At 37.6% G+C, this 17,195-nt stretch overlaps 1 long non-coding RNA gene across 2 annotated transcripts; it reads right to left on the reverse strand.

Annotated features, from left to right (window-relative positions):
• Positions 1–818: 818 nt before the first annotated feature.
• LOC130194370 (uncharacterized) lies at positions 819–2,587 on the reverse strand. Of its 2 annotated transcripts, XR_008831830.1 has the most exons (5): positions 2,557–2,587; positions 2,172–2,334; positions 1,955–2,043; positions 1,291–1,369; positions 819–972 (listed from the first exon to the last, which is right to left on the reverse strand). It is a non-coding gene; the product is annotated as an uncharacterized LOC130194370 (long non-coding RNA). The 2 variants fall into 2 exon arrangements; XR_008831829.1 differs by lacking the exon at positions 2,557–2,587 and having other exon boundaries at positions 2,172–2,350.
• Positions 2,588–17,195: the final 14,608 nt, after the last annotated feature.

Here is a 17,195-nt window from a genome sequence, read left to right on the forward strand (position 1 = left end):
GTCAGTTCAGACAACTTAAAAGATACACGTGAAGGTAACTTAAAAATCTTTAAGTATGTTATAAGTTGACTTTACTTGAAAAAGGTGAGGAAACCGATTGCCTCAACATTTCTAAGTAAAGTAGCTCAATAATTTTAAGTTCTTAAAGCTAAAAGAAACTAAGTTTAGGCAACTCATGTAATTGCAGTAAACATTAGTATAGTTAACTTAACAATTATTAGTTAGGTTAACTTAAAAAAGACAACTTAAAAGATCCAAGTTATATTAAGTAAACAGTACTAATAAGAACTAGTTAACTTTAATAGTCAATGAGATCCCATTACTTAGAAATAGTGAGGAAACCGATTGCCTTAAAATGATCAAGTAAGCTGAACTAAAAACTGTAAGTTGTTGAAACAAAAGAAGGAGAACAGTTACAATGGAAGACAACGTTTATTTAGAAGAAAAACACATGTTTTAAAACTCAAACAACGTGCTTAAAACGCTGAACATGTTGCCAGATTAGGTTTTGTAATGCAGAAATATGATGAACACAGCGTTTTCGGCATTTGCTAAATTTAACTACAGAAAAACAACAAAAACAGACATTTTCTATAAAAGAGTTCTATTGGAGATAGAAGGGTGAAGTTCTCGGGCCTGACTGCACATCATGAACACATTCCCTTACGGCATCAGTAGATTTTTGAGTGATTGTATTTTAGGGTTTTTGGTCCAAGTGAGAAGCACTCTATGAATAAATTCAGAAGGTGTTCCTCACTCGTTGAGGATACTCCAAATTCAGGGGTAAATAAGTCCGAACAGTAGCCACACGGCACGGGGAAGATTATCACGGTCACCCATCACGACTGTTCCTTCCAAAACGATGGCAGTAGTTGTAGACTCCAGGTCCAGCGAGTGAGGAGGCCACAATGTCTTCAGCACCGCCAGGGTCCCAATGGAGGTGCGGGACACGTCCAGAAGGTCATCAGAGTCCTAATAACAAGAGCAGCATAAAAAACACAATTACATGTCAAATTTCACGTTGCATTTCTATGGTAGAACACACAATGGTTACTTGGATTCTGATATTATTAGATAATCAAGTGAAAGATGCTCAGGAGTGAGTGCGATGATTAATTCATTGATCATGTGATTCACTGAGTGATTGCAAAAGCTAATAATAAAGAATATGAATTATCATATTTACAAATAGGGATGATATTTGAATGGAACAACAATAATAGAGCAAATGTAAACAACAGAATGTCGAAGGGCCTGAGGACAGGTCGATGCAGTTGCATCACCACAAACCCCGATCAGGACCCTTTGGTGGCATCTGCTGTGTTTCCATAGGGTCAAGTCGAAGCTTCACGCCATCCTAAACTCACACCTTCAATAAAGAAAGACCAACGTTTAATCGTGGGCAACCAACCATATTCGTGGTAAACATCCACATTTCTTTGTCACTGCTGCTTCTGGGAAATGTGCTCCTACCACAGGAGGCTGAACAGGTACCTACCATCTTCAGCCAGCACACCTGCATCATATTGGCTGCTCCTGAACCTCCTGTGGCAGGAGAGCGAGCATATTGCCCAAAAGCAACAAAGAAATAGCGATAATGTTACAAGTGAAAACCCTTTTTTGGTAACAGGAGATATTAGTAGAACCCCTCTACCATCATGCAGACATGTGAAGGTGTACAGATGCCCATTTAGGTGTGATATGATTTGTAATTTTTTATTTTGAAGGCCTTTGGGTTTTGAATGGGGCGACTAGAGAGCTGCAACTGGACCTGACTGGAAAGACGGGAGATCCCACTAAAAGGGCCCCAATCAGGGATAAGTGAATCAAAAAGTATAGAAGCACTGATTGGAAGAGAAGTAGCCAATACCAAAAGATTAACAGGCAGAACACATGAGATATATTGGGCATCCTGTGGTGTGGAATTAAATAATTTTGACTAAAGTCTACTTACAAATTCTTGAAGAAGTCTGCGTTGTCATCTCCAAGGATGACGGGAGAGCCACGGAGGACTGCTGTTCACCTCCCAGTCACATCTGTACTCTAAAAAAATATTTTAAACACACACAATTCACAAGTGTTAAAGGACAATCATTTGACAGCTCTGCATGCAATGCTGTGACACTACTTTATTAACCACATAAAGAAAAATTACTGCTTGAGAAACTTACCCCAGGTGTGACTTGTTGCAGATATTCAAGTTTCTGTCCGACACTTTCCCCCTCTGGGTCTTGAACTTCTCCAGGAAGCGAGGAGTGTATTTGTCGAGATCTTTGAAGAACTCTGATTGCAACTCAGATTTTTGCTTGATAAGTGACAGAATTCAGCCAGAATCTAACGGAAAGAGAAATAAATTAAGATGTTGTCATATTAGACCTACAGTACACACATTACAACATGATACATCACACTGGGCAGAAAACTAGTGGCTTCTAGATTGAACAGATTTCATCAGCTCCCCTCATCGGAGACACTCTGTGTGAAGACATGGACTCAATCTGGCAACGCTTCCATGTGTTATGCAGTAGTGTGTAGAAGAAAATAAGCAATACTTACAATTCAATGCCAGGTTTTTCAAAGCCTACAAAAGAAACAACAAAAGCAATTAGTCAAACTGCAAATAACTCCTCGTCAAGATGCATTTTTACGGCTAAAAAGCCATCAGTTTAATGGAACATTTCACAGACAAATATGATTAGAAATGCTTATCCTAGATATAGATAGATAGATAGATTGAAGTCATAAATAGTCTGTAGGGAGGTTGGGAGGGAGCTTAGTTTCAAACTTGCTCTTGGTTATAATGGATGTCATTTCCAGTAAATATCACAAAATAGGAAATGATGTATAAGTAAAAAATTAAAAAACGTTGTACCACATTCGCTGTGGCCGAGAAGTTCTGCATCATACGGTTTGTGGTTGAATTATTCCTCGTTACATTCAACCTAACATTGCATTCATTCTTAACTTAGTGACAGTAGCGTTGTGTGACTCCCGTAGTGCTGCGTTAATGCACACGAGTGAGACAGCCACGACGATGTCCGCCATTAACATTGTGACTCGTTTGTTTTGAACTTTTGACGGTCTAGCTAGCTTACATTCAACGCTTCGTAAAGTTAAGATTCAACTACGAATATACATATGAACAATATGGCGAAGATACGACAATGTTTACTCAGGACATGAACAGCTAAACATTATTGAGACGCTGAAACTTACCTGAAAGTAACTCGCACACCTGCACTGCCTTCTCGCTGCCGCCAATCCGTCTCGGCCAAAGAACGTCTTACATTACATTACATTACATGTCATTTAGCAGACGCTTTTATCCAAAGCGACTTACAATAAGTGCATTTCAACCTAGAGTACAAACTAAGAACAACAAGAATACAGGAAGTAACATTTCCTCAACATAGTCGAACTACAAAAGTACCATAAGTAAGTGCTATTTAAGTGCCACTGAAGTGCAAATCTGTGTTTTAATCCAGATATAGTTGGAAAAGGTGTGTTTTCAGTGGTCGACTGCGCATGCGTATTCGAGCCGAGTGCTGCCGAGTCCGCCCGAGTTTCTTCCTAGTCCGCCTCACTCATTTTTTTAAAGTAAAGCTTACTTGAGATAATAAGTTTAATAACTTTACTCACCAAAAAGTGTTCTTTACTAAGTTTCTTAAAGTAAGGTCAACAAAGTAAGCAGAAATGAGTAATGCTCACTAATTTTTTAAAGTAAACTTTACTATTACATTTTACAGTGTAGTCTGGCTTTTTACTTAATATGAACTAAATAAATTTTTTATATTATTATCTCAAATTGAACACAGTTTTTTGACAACTAAAATGTGTTTAATACACTGTCAATCTTTTCGACAGATTTGAGAATTGAGGTCTCAAATATTATTTTGGTTTATTGCAAAATGGGTCGGTCGTATATATATATTGTCAACATTACTACAGTGTCTTTATCTTCATCCATAGAACATGTCACAGACATAAAATTGTTTTCTTATCTATTTTTAATTTCTCTGAAGCGTCAGAGTAGTAGCTGCTGCTCAACACTTCTTTCTAAATAGAGTTTGCCTTTTCATAATGGCCAGAATGTTTCATTTCATTATAAAAAATATGACGCATGTGCTTATTCGTAACCAAAGAGAGAAAGTGTTGACTTAAAAATAGATATGAACTTTTCTTTATGTCTGTGACATGTTCTATGGGTGAAGATACCGAAACTGTTGTAATGTTGACAATATGTGTACGACCAAGACATTTTCACTGTCTATTTTTGCATTTACCATGTGCGGCACAATCCAAGCCGCGATGATAGAACAAAGGCTCCTCCTCTCTCGATATACACATATCCAAAAAGTCCCCAATTAGTGTCGTGGTGTTTTCACCCAACTGAAGAATAAACTCATGCAAGGGTTGACAGAAAAAGCATATTTATTAAGATTATGGGAAAAAAATGTCAAATCCAAATGTTGCCGCTCACACCAAGCCAAAGAAAACTGCGATGAATACATTGTAAGTCAAGTCAAACATGTCAAAGGAAAACAAGATAATGCCAGGGAAGACGGAGCCTGAGGCAGGTCCTAAATCACATGGAATCACCAGCCACGGCAATTCTCACAAGCTCTGGCACAGACTCCAGAGCTGGCACGGGTGGGTGAACTTACCTCCTCTCATACTGTACCTCATGTATCGGCCTGTTCAGGTATGCAAGTTAATGAGTAGTACAACTGATTATAATGTGATTCATAAGGATTCTTCAGCATGTTGGAGGATATTTTTTTTCAAGATTTGTCTCTTGAGCCAATATTTTGTTCCGCCCAAAGAATTACACAATCATCCAATTAGCAGAGGATCATGCAGACCCCTCACTGAAGGCCACAACAGTCCTCCTGAAATGAAGTCTCTCTCTTGTTAATCTACCCATGACCATGTGACAACGCCATGACAACTGGATTGAGTTATAATGATCTTGTGCTCACACTGTTGTGACCATACCTCACACGTGATGCTCAAGATCAAGACGTTGTAGGCTACCATCTGTGCTCCAAAGGTGAGTGTAAGCAGAATGCACCCTACACCTCTCTGAATACACCGGCTGAGTTTTCGTGGCTGTCTGAGCAGTAATGAATCCCTGAATAGCTAATCAACCGGAACCCGCGATAAAACAACACCATGTGAAGTAGTTGTTCTGCTAGCGTCTTCATCGCGCCACCAGATGTTGTGTCTCAAGTAATGAGCGCTGTGTCGGTAGAAGTTGACAATTGTGATAATTAGCTCAACATGTTCAAGTTGCAGCCTCAGTTGACACATCACTGTCAAGTATATGATCAAAAATCACCTCCAGTAAATTAGCAAAACGCACCGTTCCGGAAATCTGTGGACGTCTCGACAGTTTCAGTGAGTTTGTCTTTCTGCACAGTGCATTAGTATTCACAACTTATTAGTAAACGGCATTTCTCTAATCCAAATTTTAATATGCACAGCTGGTGTCAGGAAAGACAGATCTGTATATATCATGTGTGAGTGAACCAGCTTCCAAGTATAGATGCTCTACTTAAGAAATAAAGCTCCTCTCTATCCTCACAATCTTTTTAAGTCATTTAAGTTCATTTTTTCAATGACTTGGAGTTTCTTTATGGTCAGAATTCATAAAGTGATGAAGGATAGATCGTAATGCAGTTTTAAAACAGTTTTTTTTTAATGTAAGGTGACTGAAGGTCTTTAATAACTTAAGCCAGAAGACATGCTTCTATAAAACAAGGGACTTTGGGGATGTCTTTTGCATATCACAAGAACTGTTCAAGCAATGTACAGGACTGTCTCAGAAAATTAGAATATTTTGATAAAGTTCTTTATTTTCTTTATTTTATATTGATTTTAATATTTCCTCAGACCAAGAAAAAGATTTATAACAGCTGAGTGTTTGTCAAGGCTCAGAAACCCTTGCAGGTGTTTGTTTAATACCCTACTAGTATACTTTTCATGATATTCTAATAATATTTCAGTTGATTTGTAATGAATCCAGAATGCATGACATTTTTGTTTTTTTAATTGCATTACAGAAAATAAAGAACTTCATCACAATATTCTAATTTTCTGAGACAGTCCTGTACTTCATACTTGGTCGGTGTGTTCCAGGGATTACACCGATGGGCTGTTTTTAAAATGTATTGCTCCTTGGAAAGACAACACACGCCTCAAATGGGAACCCCCCCAAAAACCATGTTTATTTCCATTCAAATATAATTGTAATGTGGTATTATAAACAAAAGCATTTTTGTTCACATTGCTTATGCTATTATCCATTTAGTTAGAGGTTGGACTGGGTTAGAAACTGTTGCAGATGTTGGTCTGTGATGTTGCCCAACTTGACTTAACTTGACTTCTATAAAGTCACTGTGATGTTCCCAATGGTGCCAAACCAATCAACGTTGACTTTTGGTGTCAATTCACGACTTTCTTTTCCTGTAATTTTTTAAAATTGCATCAGGAAAGCTGTAGCCAAAGTCCTATTTGTAACTCAGTTATAGCAAGGAGGCACAGTGACACTGTCGCCTCGCAGCACAGACCTGGATTCTACTACCTCTCTTAGACGTTTGGACATGCGGTGTCCTTCACCTTCCACAGTCAGTTATAAAAATGCATGCAAGTGGATTTGTAAATCTAAATCACACAGAGGTGTACATTTTATATTTAAGTAACCATGAAAGCCCTGTGATGGCATGGCAACCTAAATAGTGTGTTCCCCTGCCCGTCAACCACATTTACTGTATATTCCACCTGTCATGATCCTCGAGTGGAACAAGCTAAAGGCAATACATTAATTAATGACTGAATATTAAGATCTGCTAAAAGTACAATTGGTTTGCCATCAGGAATGTTTATCTAATATATAAAAAAATGTTGGGACCTCTGGCTGATATTTTCAACAAGGCCGAATAGCACTGGTGGCTTGAGCTGCAGATTTACTGTGAATTGGTTTGTGGAAATAATGTGAATGGTTGCAAATTTCTTTTAATATATATAATATAAGATAACATTCAAAGATGGTCTCAGTGGTGACATTGGCATTATTATAGTGGTGAGCGCCCATCTTGTATATTGAGAACCGAGCTGTCGGTTCAGTTTATATTGTGTGTGTGTAGGTGCATGCAACCATGTAAATACATATCTGTTAAATCCAATTTCGACAAAGTGATTTACATACAGCATATCTGTGGGCATACATCTGGGTTTTTTGGGGGGGGGGGGGGGTTAAGCGAATCATGTGTAGATTGCTGTGTTAATTCTACATGATGACAACCCAAAGGGTAAATGGTATACACACAATGCACCGTTGGTAATATAAATAATGTGGTTCAACAGGCTCTCACAGCTAATATCTACCCTGGTGACCCCAGTGGGTAAATCCAGATATGTTGGACAGAAAACAGAATTCTCACTGGAAAAATCCATCACAACAACCTAAATTTACAAACTCCCTCACACCAACTGGGCAATTTACAATTGTAATTTTAGGAAGCTACAGCCCCCAAAGACTTTTGAAGAACATACCTTTCTATTATTACAATCTATTATAGCCGCTTTAACCTCAATTTGTGCATATCAACATTAGTAGCTAACTTTAATTCTAACACTAACCATTAGCCTTGTAATGCTCAGAGTGATTTGCTTTGGGGAATATTTATCTTTAGCATACCTTTATAGCCCAATTTATTGGCTAATGCAACCAAGAATTATTTTACTGAAATAATAGCCTTGCAAAGTTACCAGCCACATATCTTTGAATATTTTAACGAAAGTTAGTGGTTAAAACTATTTCCTGACATTTTATAATGTTACCCTAATGTGTATCTTTAGTTCGTTAGAAACCTGAAAATTGATCCCTACTTGCAAAAGGCACAAATGATTTTGGCATTTTTGAAGGTTATGTGCCAAACATGAAGTTTCTCCTGGTTGAGTAGTCCGTCTCTTTTATTCAGAAGCTGTCTGTCTGAAAGTATTTATTCACACATTCCCATTCCAAGTATGGCATTACATCCTATTCCCCGATTCATAACTATATGCACATACATTCCTTTTACGAAATTGTGCATTTGGCTCCTGTTTAATGTCATTTTCAAAATGGGTCTACAGGGGATGCTTAAATTACAGGTCAATACAGCAAGACATATTGTCACTAATGGAGTGCATGATTTGTAGGGGACAATGTGTTTACTTGTGCCTTGTTTATATTTCTAAAGGAAAAAAAGGAATCCATGTTGAAATAATTTGATGGACAACCACTTTAAGAGCGTCAGTCAATGGTGAGATATCTTTGGCACAGAAACCCTCTCCTAACTTTCCATACTTAAAAAAATATGAATCATACTGTCAAGTCAGTCCATTCTGCTGCTGCAGGCATTAACAATAATAAATGTCACGCTTCAGATTGCCAAAGGATTTGAGTTTACTATTTTTCACGTGTCTACTTTGCTTATTCTTTCGTGCTAATTCATTTGTATTGACGGTTCATGATTTGTTTCATTATCACTGCTGATCATCATCAATGATGGTAAAGTCCACAGAAAAGTTGCTCCAGCTGCTAGCCACTAACCTGCGTATGATATCTTTTCAACTAATGGAAGGCATTCTGAGAGTGACTAGAACAGCTCTAATTATACGCTGACAGCTTCACAGCCAGCGCAGATGTGGCTACGTTTCAATGTTCAATATTAATTCTCGTGAACTTATTTGCATGCGCCTGAATATACATGGATGTCAGCTGTCTGTCAATTTATTGAGCCCGTGATGGGAAAAGTATGCTAATCTATCAAGTCCGGTGTCTTTTATGAAAGCCTTCAAAAAAGGTAGGTGTGCAATATTCATACCGATTTTATTAAAAGATACATTTTCATCGAAAAGCATCGACACGATGCTAAATGTTTCCCGGAAACAGCACGGTCTGCATTCAAAGTGCATTATGTCAATAATCCACAGGCAAGAATCACTGCTGACTTCCCTCATATTAGAACTGTCACTCAATGGATCAGTGACCAGCAATCAGAAATAATCCTTAAATGTCAACACATTATGTATTGCAATTGAATAACAGTTGTCATCCAAATATAAATATGGGTTTATTCCTTTCTTTGGTATGTTTGGGGATGTGTTTTATCCAAATAGATGCTATTGTAGTACTTCTTAGTCATTTACACATTCAATTAAATTTCAATTCAGTTTATTTCATATAGCCCAAAATCAAAAATTACAAATTTGCCTCAGAATGCTTTTCAAATCTGTACACATACGACATCCCTGTCCAAGGACCTCACATTGGATCAGGAAAAATAAGAAAAAAACCTTAAATCAGCTATTGCCATCATTCGGTTGCTTTATACCAGACAACACACACAACAAACCCACAACATGTGTATGTTATATTCATTATGTAAATGTGTGGTGACATTCATAACAAGCTCCTTTAAAATCAAATCTAGATTACAGGGTGTCAGTATGACCATGTCCTGCACGAATGGCATGACAAACTGACCTTTTTCTTAGGGACTCAGGAATGGTTGGTAATTACTGTGGCTGACTTGGTGAATACAATAAAAACACAATTCCATCATTCTGTTTGCAGTTCCATCAGCCCCTTCCCTGAAGTCTGCAATCCATCATGCTGACATGATCTGGGATCTGCTTGTTATATGTAGCTGACAGCTCAGTGACCATTCATGTAAAAGCAGAGACCCTTTCCATAGTTCTTGAAAAGGTCACAGGCTGAAAAGCCTATTAGACGCTGAAAAAAAGTGTTCTCAATTCTTTTGTTGGGTAATTTGAAATACCTTAACCCTTGTGTTGCCTTCGGGTCAATTTGACCCGATTCAATGTTTCACCCTCCTGTCGCCTTCGGGTCAATATGACCCGATTCAATGTTTAACCCTCCTGTTACCTTTATATTTACTAACATATTTTACCCTTGAGGTCAATATGACGCCAGCTATTAAAATCTCCAGAAAATTATTAGAATTAATATTGTTTTCCAAGTTTAAGTGTGAGGTACTTTATGTTTGTTTGTTGACTCCTGAAAAAACACCGACATTAAACATTGAATCGGAGGCGACAGGAGGGTTAAATATTGAATCGGGTCAAAATGACCCGAAGGCAACACAAGGGTTAAGTTCAGGTACCCTGGCATCTGATGTCTGGTACATCATCCATTAGCAGATTTCCATTACAAGTAGTTGATAAGCCAATACTTTCCTTTACCTAACCCTATGGGAACTTGGACGTTAAATTCTACTTTACAATGTCTATTTCAGTTTGGACACCAATATGCTTTGTTAGTTCAAGACAACATGTTGCCACACACCATATCCAGGACATTGAATCCACTTCATCATGTTACGGTTTGCTCCACTTATTTGTGTTTTTTAAAGATGTTGTTATTATTTTCTTTATCTTTTCCCTGGACTGTGTAGCAACTACAGCTGAATCAAGAAGCTGCTAAAGGACATCCAATAAATTGAAGGCATATGTGAAATTACTGAACATGGATATGACATGATTGTGAAATGGTTAAGTAGAGATAATTATACATGTATTTTGAATAGCGCTCGGAACTCAATAGAAACAATAAAACATACACAAGGCAGATCGATGATAGTATAACAGTAACAAACTAGAACGGGCACTCGGTAGAGCGCATACCTTCGCTGCAGCCACTTTTTTGGTACCTTTTCATGACCTTGACCTTTGACCCGATCAATCCCAAAATCTAATCAAATGGTCCCCGGATAATAACCAATCATCCCACCAATTTCATGCGATTCGGTTTAATACTTTTTGAGTTATGCGAATAACACACAAACACACACACATACAGATAAATACACAGCGATCAAAACATAACCTTCCGCATTCTCAGAATGCGAAGGAAACAAAACAAACACATATATAACTAGTGTCACGGTTCAACAAAGGGACAACAAGGGATGGACCCACATTTAGAGAGACAGGGATAAGTCGGACCAATAACAGTAATTTTAATGAACACATATCAAAACGAATAGTATACACAAACACACACAACTGCATCAGGTAATCGGGACATTTGCACAATTGATACCAACAGGCACCTAACAGGGGCATAGCAAGAGGCATATATAGCAGAACAACCAACAACCAGCAGACAAAAGAGAGGACCATAAATACACAAAAACAAATCAACACAGGTGGGCACGCACGGGCAGCCTGAAAGCTGATTGGAGGAAGAAACACAAGGGAACAAAGCGAGGCTGATGAGACTAATAAAACAAAGATGATCACAAAAAAGAGGGAAAGAAATCCCACAAAGACAGGAAGTCAAACCACCACAGGGCACAAGAGGCAGATCATTTCAATTTGAAACAGGAAACAAACTAAATCTAAATCAAATAAATGCCTTTACGCTATTACGTGAGTTCTTAAAACCAAACAAACACGTTTGCCAAAGTCCGTAGTTTACTGTAATTAATCAACGTAGTCACCAGAATAAAATGGTGGTATTGTTCCTTCCTGTTTTGTTGTTGTATATAGAAATTACATTTGTGGAGATTTACAACCTATTTTTTTCACATGTTTATAACATACTTGTGAATTATTTACCTTCATTTGACCAGCTTTGACATTTTTTATCCTAACTGTGATTCATGTGTAGTATTAGTAGAAGAGATAGAGTTTTAGAAAAATGTCAAATTATCACCGATATATATTCCGATTGTCTCTTTCTGCCACTTCACTTTATCTCTACCTTGCAAAACAAGTTTAATAATAATTAAAAGAAAATCTGCATAGCTATCTATAAAGCCAAATACATTTAAATGAAATGGCCTGCACATGGTGATTGGCATCAAACTAGGGGTTACTAAGCCTACTTCAACAATAACATACCAGGAGCTCAGATATTGTCATAATTATCATATCCAGGCAACACTGTTACACTAATTAGCTTGTTAGCATGTACCAGTAATGTTAGTTCTCCAGCAAAAATATCTGAATACACCAGGAGCAGATAGTGTTGGGCAAATTACTCTGGAAGTGTAATAAGTTATATTTGAATTATTACTTTAAAAAGTTATGGTATTACTTGTTATCAAAATGAATGAACTATGTTTCTTATTATTTTACTATATTACTTTCCCAACTTTGAGACCAGCTTAGTGCTCCGAATAGTTTATCAGGTTGCACCCTCAAATTTCAACTGAGGGTGCAACATATTAAACTCTAACTCTAATGCTTTTGCATCCTCATAAAATCAGGTCTGTCTCATCCTCTCCCGCACATGGATGGATATTCGCCAGAATATGATGCAAAAAATCATACTAACTTTCTGCAAGTTCACATCATTGTAACACCAGCAATCTGTGTTCCTACAACGCAGTTTCTGGGATCCATAGATATGATTTAATTACATTATTTTTAAACAACAAAAAAGTAAAGAACAATGCAAAGCAACTTTTTTAAAGAAACAACACACTGAAAAGAAAAGCTATTCTTGCTGTGAAATGTTGAAATGTCAATAGAATGCATAAAAAAAATGAAGAAAGATTGCGATCTTCAAATGCAAGCATATATTTCTAAACTCCACATTTATCTAATGTACTTTTGTGTGATCGATGGAAACACGATCATTCTTGAAATTGGCCTCTGCTGTGTGTCATTAGTGCTGATTTGCAAAAGTGCAAAAACACAAGAGCAAACATAGTGCATATTAGTTTTATGCTTCAGTTTTCAGCATAAATACATCCGGTGGGATTAAAGACGAGCCCCTTCTCACATTGGACTGGAGACAAGAACACAGAGTGAATGTTTGCACTCAATCTTAAATCCGTATTCTTTTTAATACACAGCACAAGACAGGAGCAAACACATTTCAGCAGTTCACCTTTGTCAGCATTTTTTTTGTTCTTAATGCGTTCCACCATCTATTTTTATGAAGGAAAAAAAAAAGTTTGAGAGTAAGGTTGCCTTTTCCTTCTTTCTAGGTCTCACGCTGACAGGGTTTTTGCATATGTTTCCTCTGGAGACAGATCTCTCTTGCTGGGAGGTGTTTACAGGCTTTACAATGGTACCGCTCTTCCCTCCTGGGACTCTCAAACAGTCCCAAATCACATTGAAATGCCTCTCGTCTCTCTGTTCTTCATAAAGGAGATAGACATTCGCAGACATGTCCAATGCTTCATGTAACATCTTGGATCCCAATAACAAGCAGTGACTATATGAGAAAAAAATAGTCACACATGAACATCATGCTGTCAGTCAAAAGCAAGATTAAATGCAAAGATTTTACTTTGACAGATCCCGTGGCATATTGCTTGAACATGAAATGCTGCCTTTGTATAGTTTTAGGATCCTTTGGATCCCCATTAGTTTAGTTTTTGTGTCATCACTTCCAATTCCAATACCATAAATCTCACCCAAAATACTTCTTGATTACATCAGTGCAGGCAGAGCAGTACTATAGAAATCATAGTTATGGTTTGAACCAACAAGAGAGGGGTTGTTGGATAGAAACACATCCATAAGCACGGCCAAAGACACCCTTGAGTGCTCTTTATGTGCTAAAGGGGATCTTTGTCCAATGGTGTTGTTATGTTGCCACTCTCTTCCGAACTGAGTTTTAATCTAGAGGTGTACTGGACTGTCAACACAACCGCTGAGTAAACATCACATAAGCAGATAATTCGAGCCCGCTCGTACTGCAGGCAGAGAAGTACTTTGTCTGGAGTTTTCTCTCAGTTTGTATCGTTCTGTCTCCGTCTGGTGTTTTAAAGCCCGCTGTGTGGCTGCTGCCTGCATGAAGCCAGCCTGTAATCTGTGACACATCGGGGAGGCTTCAGACAAAAAAACATGTCGTCAGAGAAATAAGGAATGGCAAAGAGTTTACTTTGCACACTATTGCTAGATTAGTGTGTAACAAAACAGTTTCAGGTCCCGCACATGCTAAAAGTGAGACGATCTTAGCCCCTGCTCCAGAAATGTTGGATTTGACACTTTCTGCAAACCACAGGTATATAGAATTACGCTGTAAATCGGTAGTTACGTTGTTACGGTTGTTATGTAACCTTATTACATGATCATTTTCAGATAAAACCACAGTGTTTTTTTTATTAATAAACCACTGTAGTTGTGTTGCCTAACCCAACCTGGTCTCACTGGTCAGGGCCTCTTTGCATCTGATACCTGTCATGATTAGATGCTGAGAACAAGTGACAACCACAGACTTTTCCTGAACATAAATATGGGGTTTTGGTAAATCGTTCTTCCTGTGAAGACGGTGAAAAAACACTGTGCATAGACAAAGGTTGGAAACTGATGAGAGAGGGATGTTGCAGAAACATCCAATGTCTGAAATAAATGTCTCCCGACTTGGTTGTAAGAACATGTCAGTGAGCCACACTGTTACAATTGCAAGTTATTTTGACTCATTTCCACATATACAAAACTGCTGACTAGATAATCACTACAGCAACAAATGTGGAATAATCCACCGCAGAAAACAATCCCCAACAAAAAGACTTTATTTCTGTGACGTATTAACTCCACTTCCCACAGGGCCTTTTTTTCTTGTAAAGAGAAAAATAAATAATAAATAAATATATATATATATATATATATATATATGTGTGTGTGTGTGTGTGTGAATAAAGCACCTTCGTTAATTCATTATTTTGCTCTAGATAGCACCGTTAAAAATATTACGTGACATAGTAAAGTAAGTCAACTTGTTACTCTTGTTAGAATACAATCAAATATTTAAAAGCGTTAAACATAAAATTATCGGATACTCAATTCAGTGATTGTGGAAGGTAAACAGAGCAAATTAAGTCAACTATGCAAATGAGCTACCTTTCAGGATGTGTAGAGTTGTACTCATACACAATGGCATGAGATAGTACTCTCCTTTTACCAATTTACCAAGGAAAGCTGGATGTTTGTTACTTCCCAATGAGGTTGAATGGGTACAAGGTTTAGGCCTCAAAGAAATGTTTTATAGATTTACAAAAACTCCAACACTCTTCTGTTGGCCTATTGTTTTTTGAATTTCCCTGGAAATTACGTTACCTGTGAAAGCAACTTATTCCTTTACAGTGAGAACAATTCATTCCACCTGATCTTTCACAACTTCCACCCCACCTACTAATTAATGCAAAGTTCTCTTAGTACGTAGCATCGTGGAAGTGAATTCAATAGTTATGGAGGAAGAAGTCTTGCCCAGTTTGAACACAATACTCACTATGTTGCAAAAATGAATTGTTATTTCATGCAGATGTTACCATTCTGTGCTTTGCATCCCAGATCGACTTGACTTCCATCTGCATCGTGTATGAGCTTGATTCTGAATGACTTGTTTCTTGTCAGAAATTAAAATGTTATTGCCTTCAGATCAACTTCATCAGCCGTGAAGCAGATGACTTTGATGAAGTGTGATGTTTCATCGACTATAAAAAGGAAAACAAATTACTTTTCTTCAATTTTGGCTCTTTCCAGGATATTTTCATCGAACGATGCACAACAACACAGCAAATAAGCTCAGACACGCTGTCAGAGCTTTCATTTTCTTGTCATCTCCGATCCCCTGCAGGGAGCTCAGGAGGAGCCGTAACAATAAAATACGAGGACACGGTTGAATTTATGTGCTTCAGTGAATTGAAAAACGTGCCTCCACGTGCCTAAGTTGCTTCAACCTATTAATTCTGATGTGGGGAATTAAAGAGTAATACAACAGTGACAGCAAAGCTCAGCATTATGTATTTCAGTCAGTGGACTGTTCCAGTTTTGATCCAGATGGTGATGGAAATTACTCAATAAATCTACTCAAGTATTCTGATTAATATCCAACTGTGAGGTACTTGTATTTGACTTGAGTATCTCCATTTTTTGGCAGCTTATACGTTCACATTGAGAGGGACATATGCTACTTTAATCATGTATTTTACTGGCCCATCAACTATTTACAAATTAAAAGAATACCATTATCATACATTCAATCCCCTGTAGAGAAGATGTTTCTGAAAAGTGTAAAACATTATAGTTTGGATTCTTTGCAGCGACAGTGGATTCAACACTGACCCAGTTTCACAAGGAAAAGTAACAACATGTTTAAGGAAACTTCTCTAAGTGCGTCCTTCCCATCTGCCTGTCTGTGGGCTCATTAGGATCCCACCACTGGATTCCTAGCTTGCAGTACAGAGCACAGTTATATCTGTTTGTCTTTGGCAAACACAATCAAACAAACTGGCACCAATACAAAAGGAGCCATTCCACATTATGGATACCGTAACATCTCATACATAAAGCAGTATTAATTTATTGTTGTTGGTAACTTGGGGCAGTAGAAAAAAAAACTTTAAATATGATATGGACATAATATGACCCTTAAAAGTTGGCAACTAATTAGCAAAAAGTTTCCTTTCTACAAATCCCGCTGACACAGCATGACATTACATTTGGAGGTATACATGAGTCCAATATTCATTCCTTTCCTAAAACCAACACAATACTTTAAAAGAAGACTTTTCCTCGACTGCTATATGTTCACAATCACATAATCTGAGAATGTGTAATGCTGTAGTAGTATTAGTGGTGCTTAAAAGATCATTTTAAAACCCGAGTCAAGCTTATGTCTACCAATGTATGGTAGCCATTACACTTTGCTCTCTTATTGTCAACTGCTCCCAATCAACAAAGGTGTGCTCTACACATGGACCAAGTTATAATAACTGAATATCATTTAGAAATATTTGGTCTTAAAAAAAAAAATTTAACCAACACTTCACCCTTTGTGAAGCTGTCAAACACAAGACAGAGAGGTTAAATAGCTGTAATGTGCTTCTTTTTGTGTGTGCATGCGTTGCTCCCAATTATAAAGGCACCTCATCCTCTGTCTTCAAAATAATTGCCCTCTCACTTTATTCCCCAACTAAAATGAGAAATTGACTTATTGTCGGCAAACGCACTTCTAAAAAGCAATTGAGATTGTTTTTCTTTGAGCTTACTCCCGTACCTACTTCTCAGTGTTAATCACATAAAACACCTGCTTCAAAGCAGCATATAAAACACATTGGAGTTAGTATAGTGGTCTCCTCTGGCCCAGTTAAACATAACAGATACATTACTTCAACTTATAAATAAAACAAGTAATCAGATGGGGATTTGTATACATTGTGTAA

The sequence above is a fragment of the Pseudoliparis swirei genome, chromosome 5, assembly GCF_029220125.1.
Source record: "Pseudoliparis swirei isolate HS2019 ecotype Mariana Trench chromosome 5, NWPU_hadal_v1, whole genome shotgun sequence".
NCBI classification, from domain to species: Eukaryota; Metazoa; Chordata; class Actinopteri; order Perciformes; family Liparidae; genus Pseudoliparis; species Pseudoliparis swirei.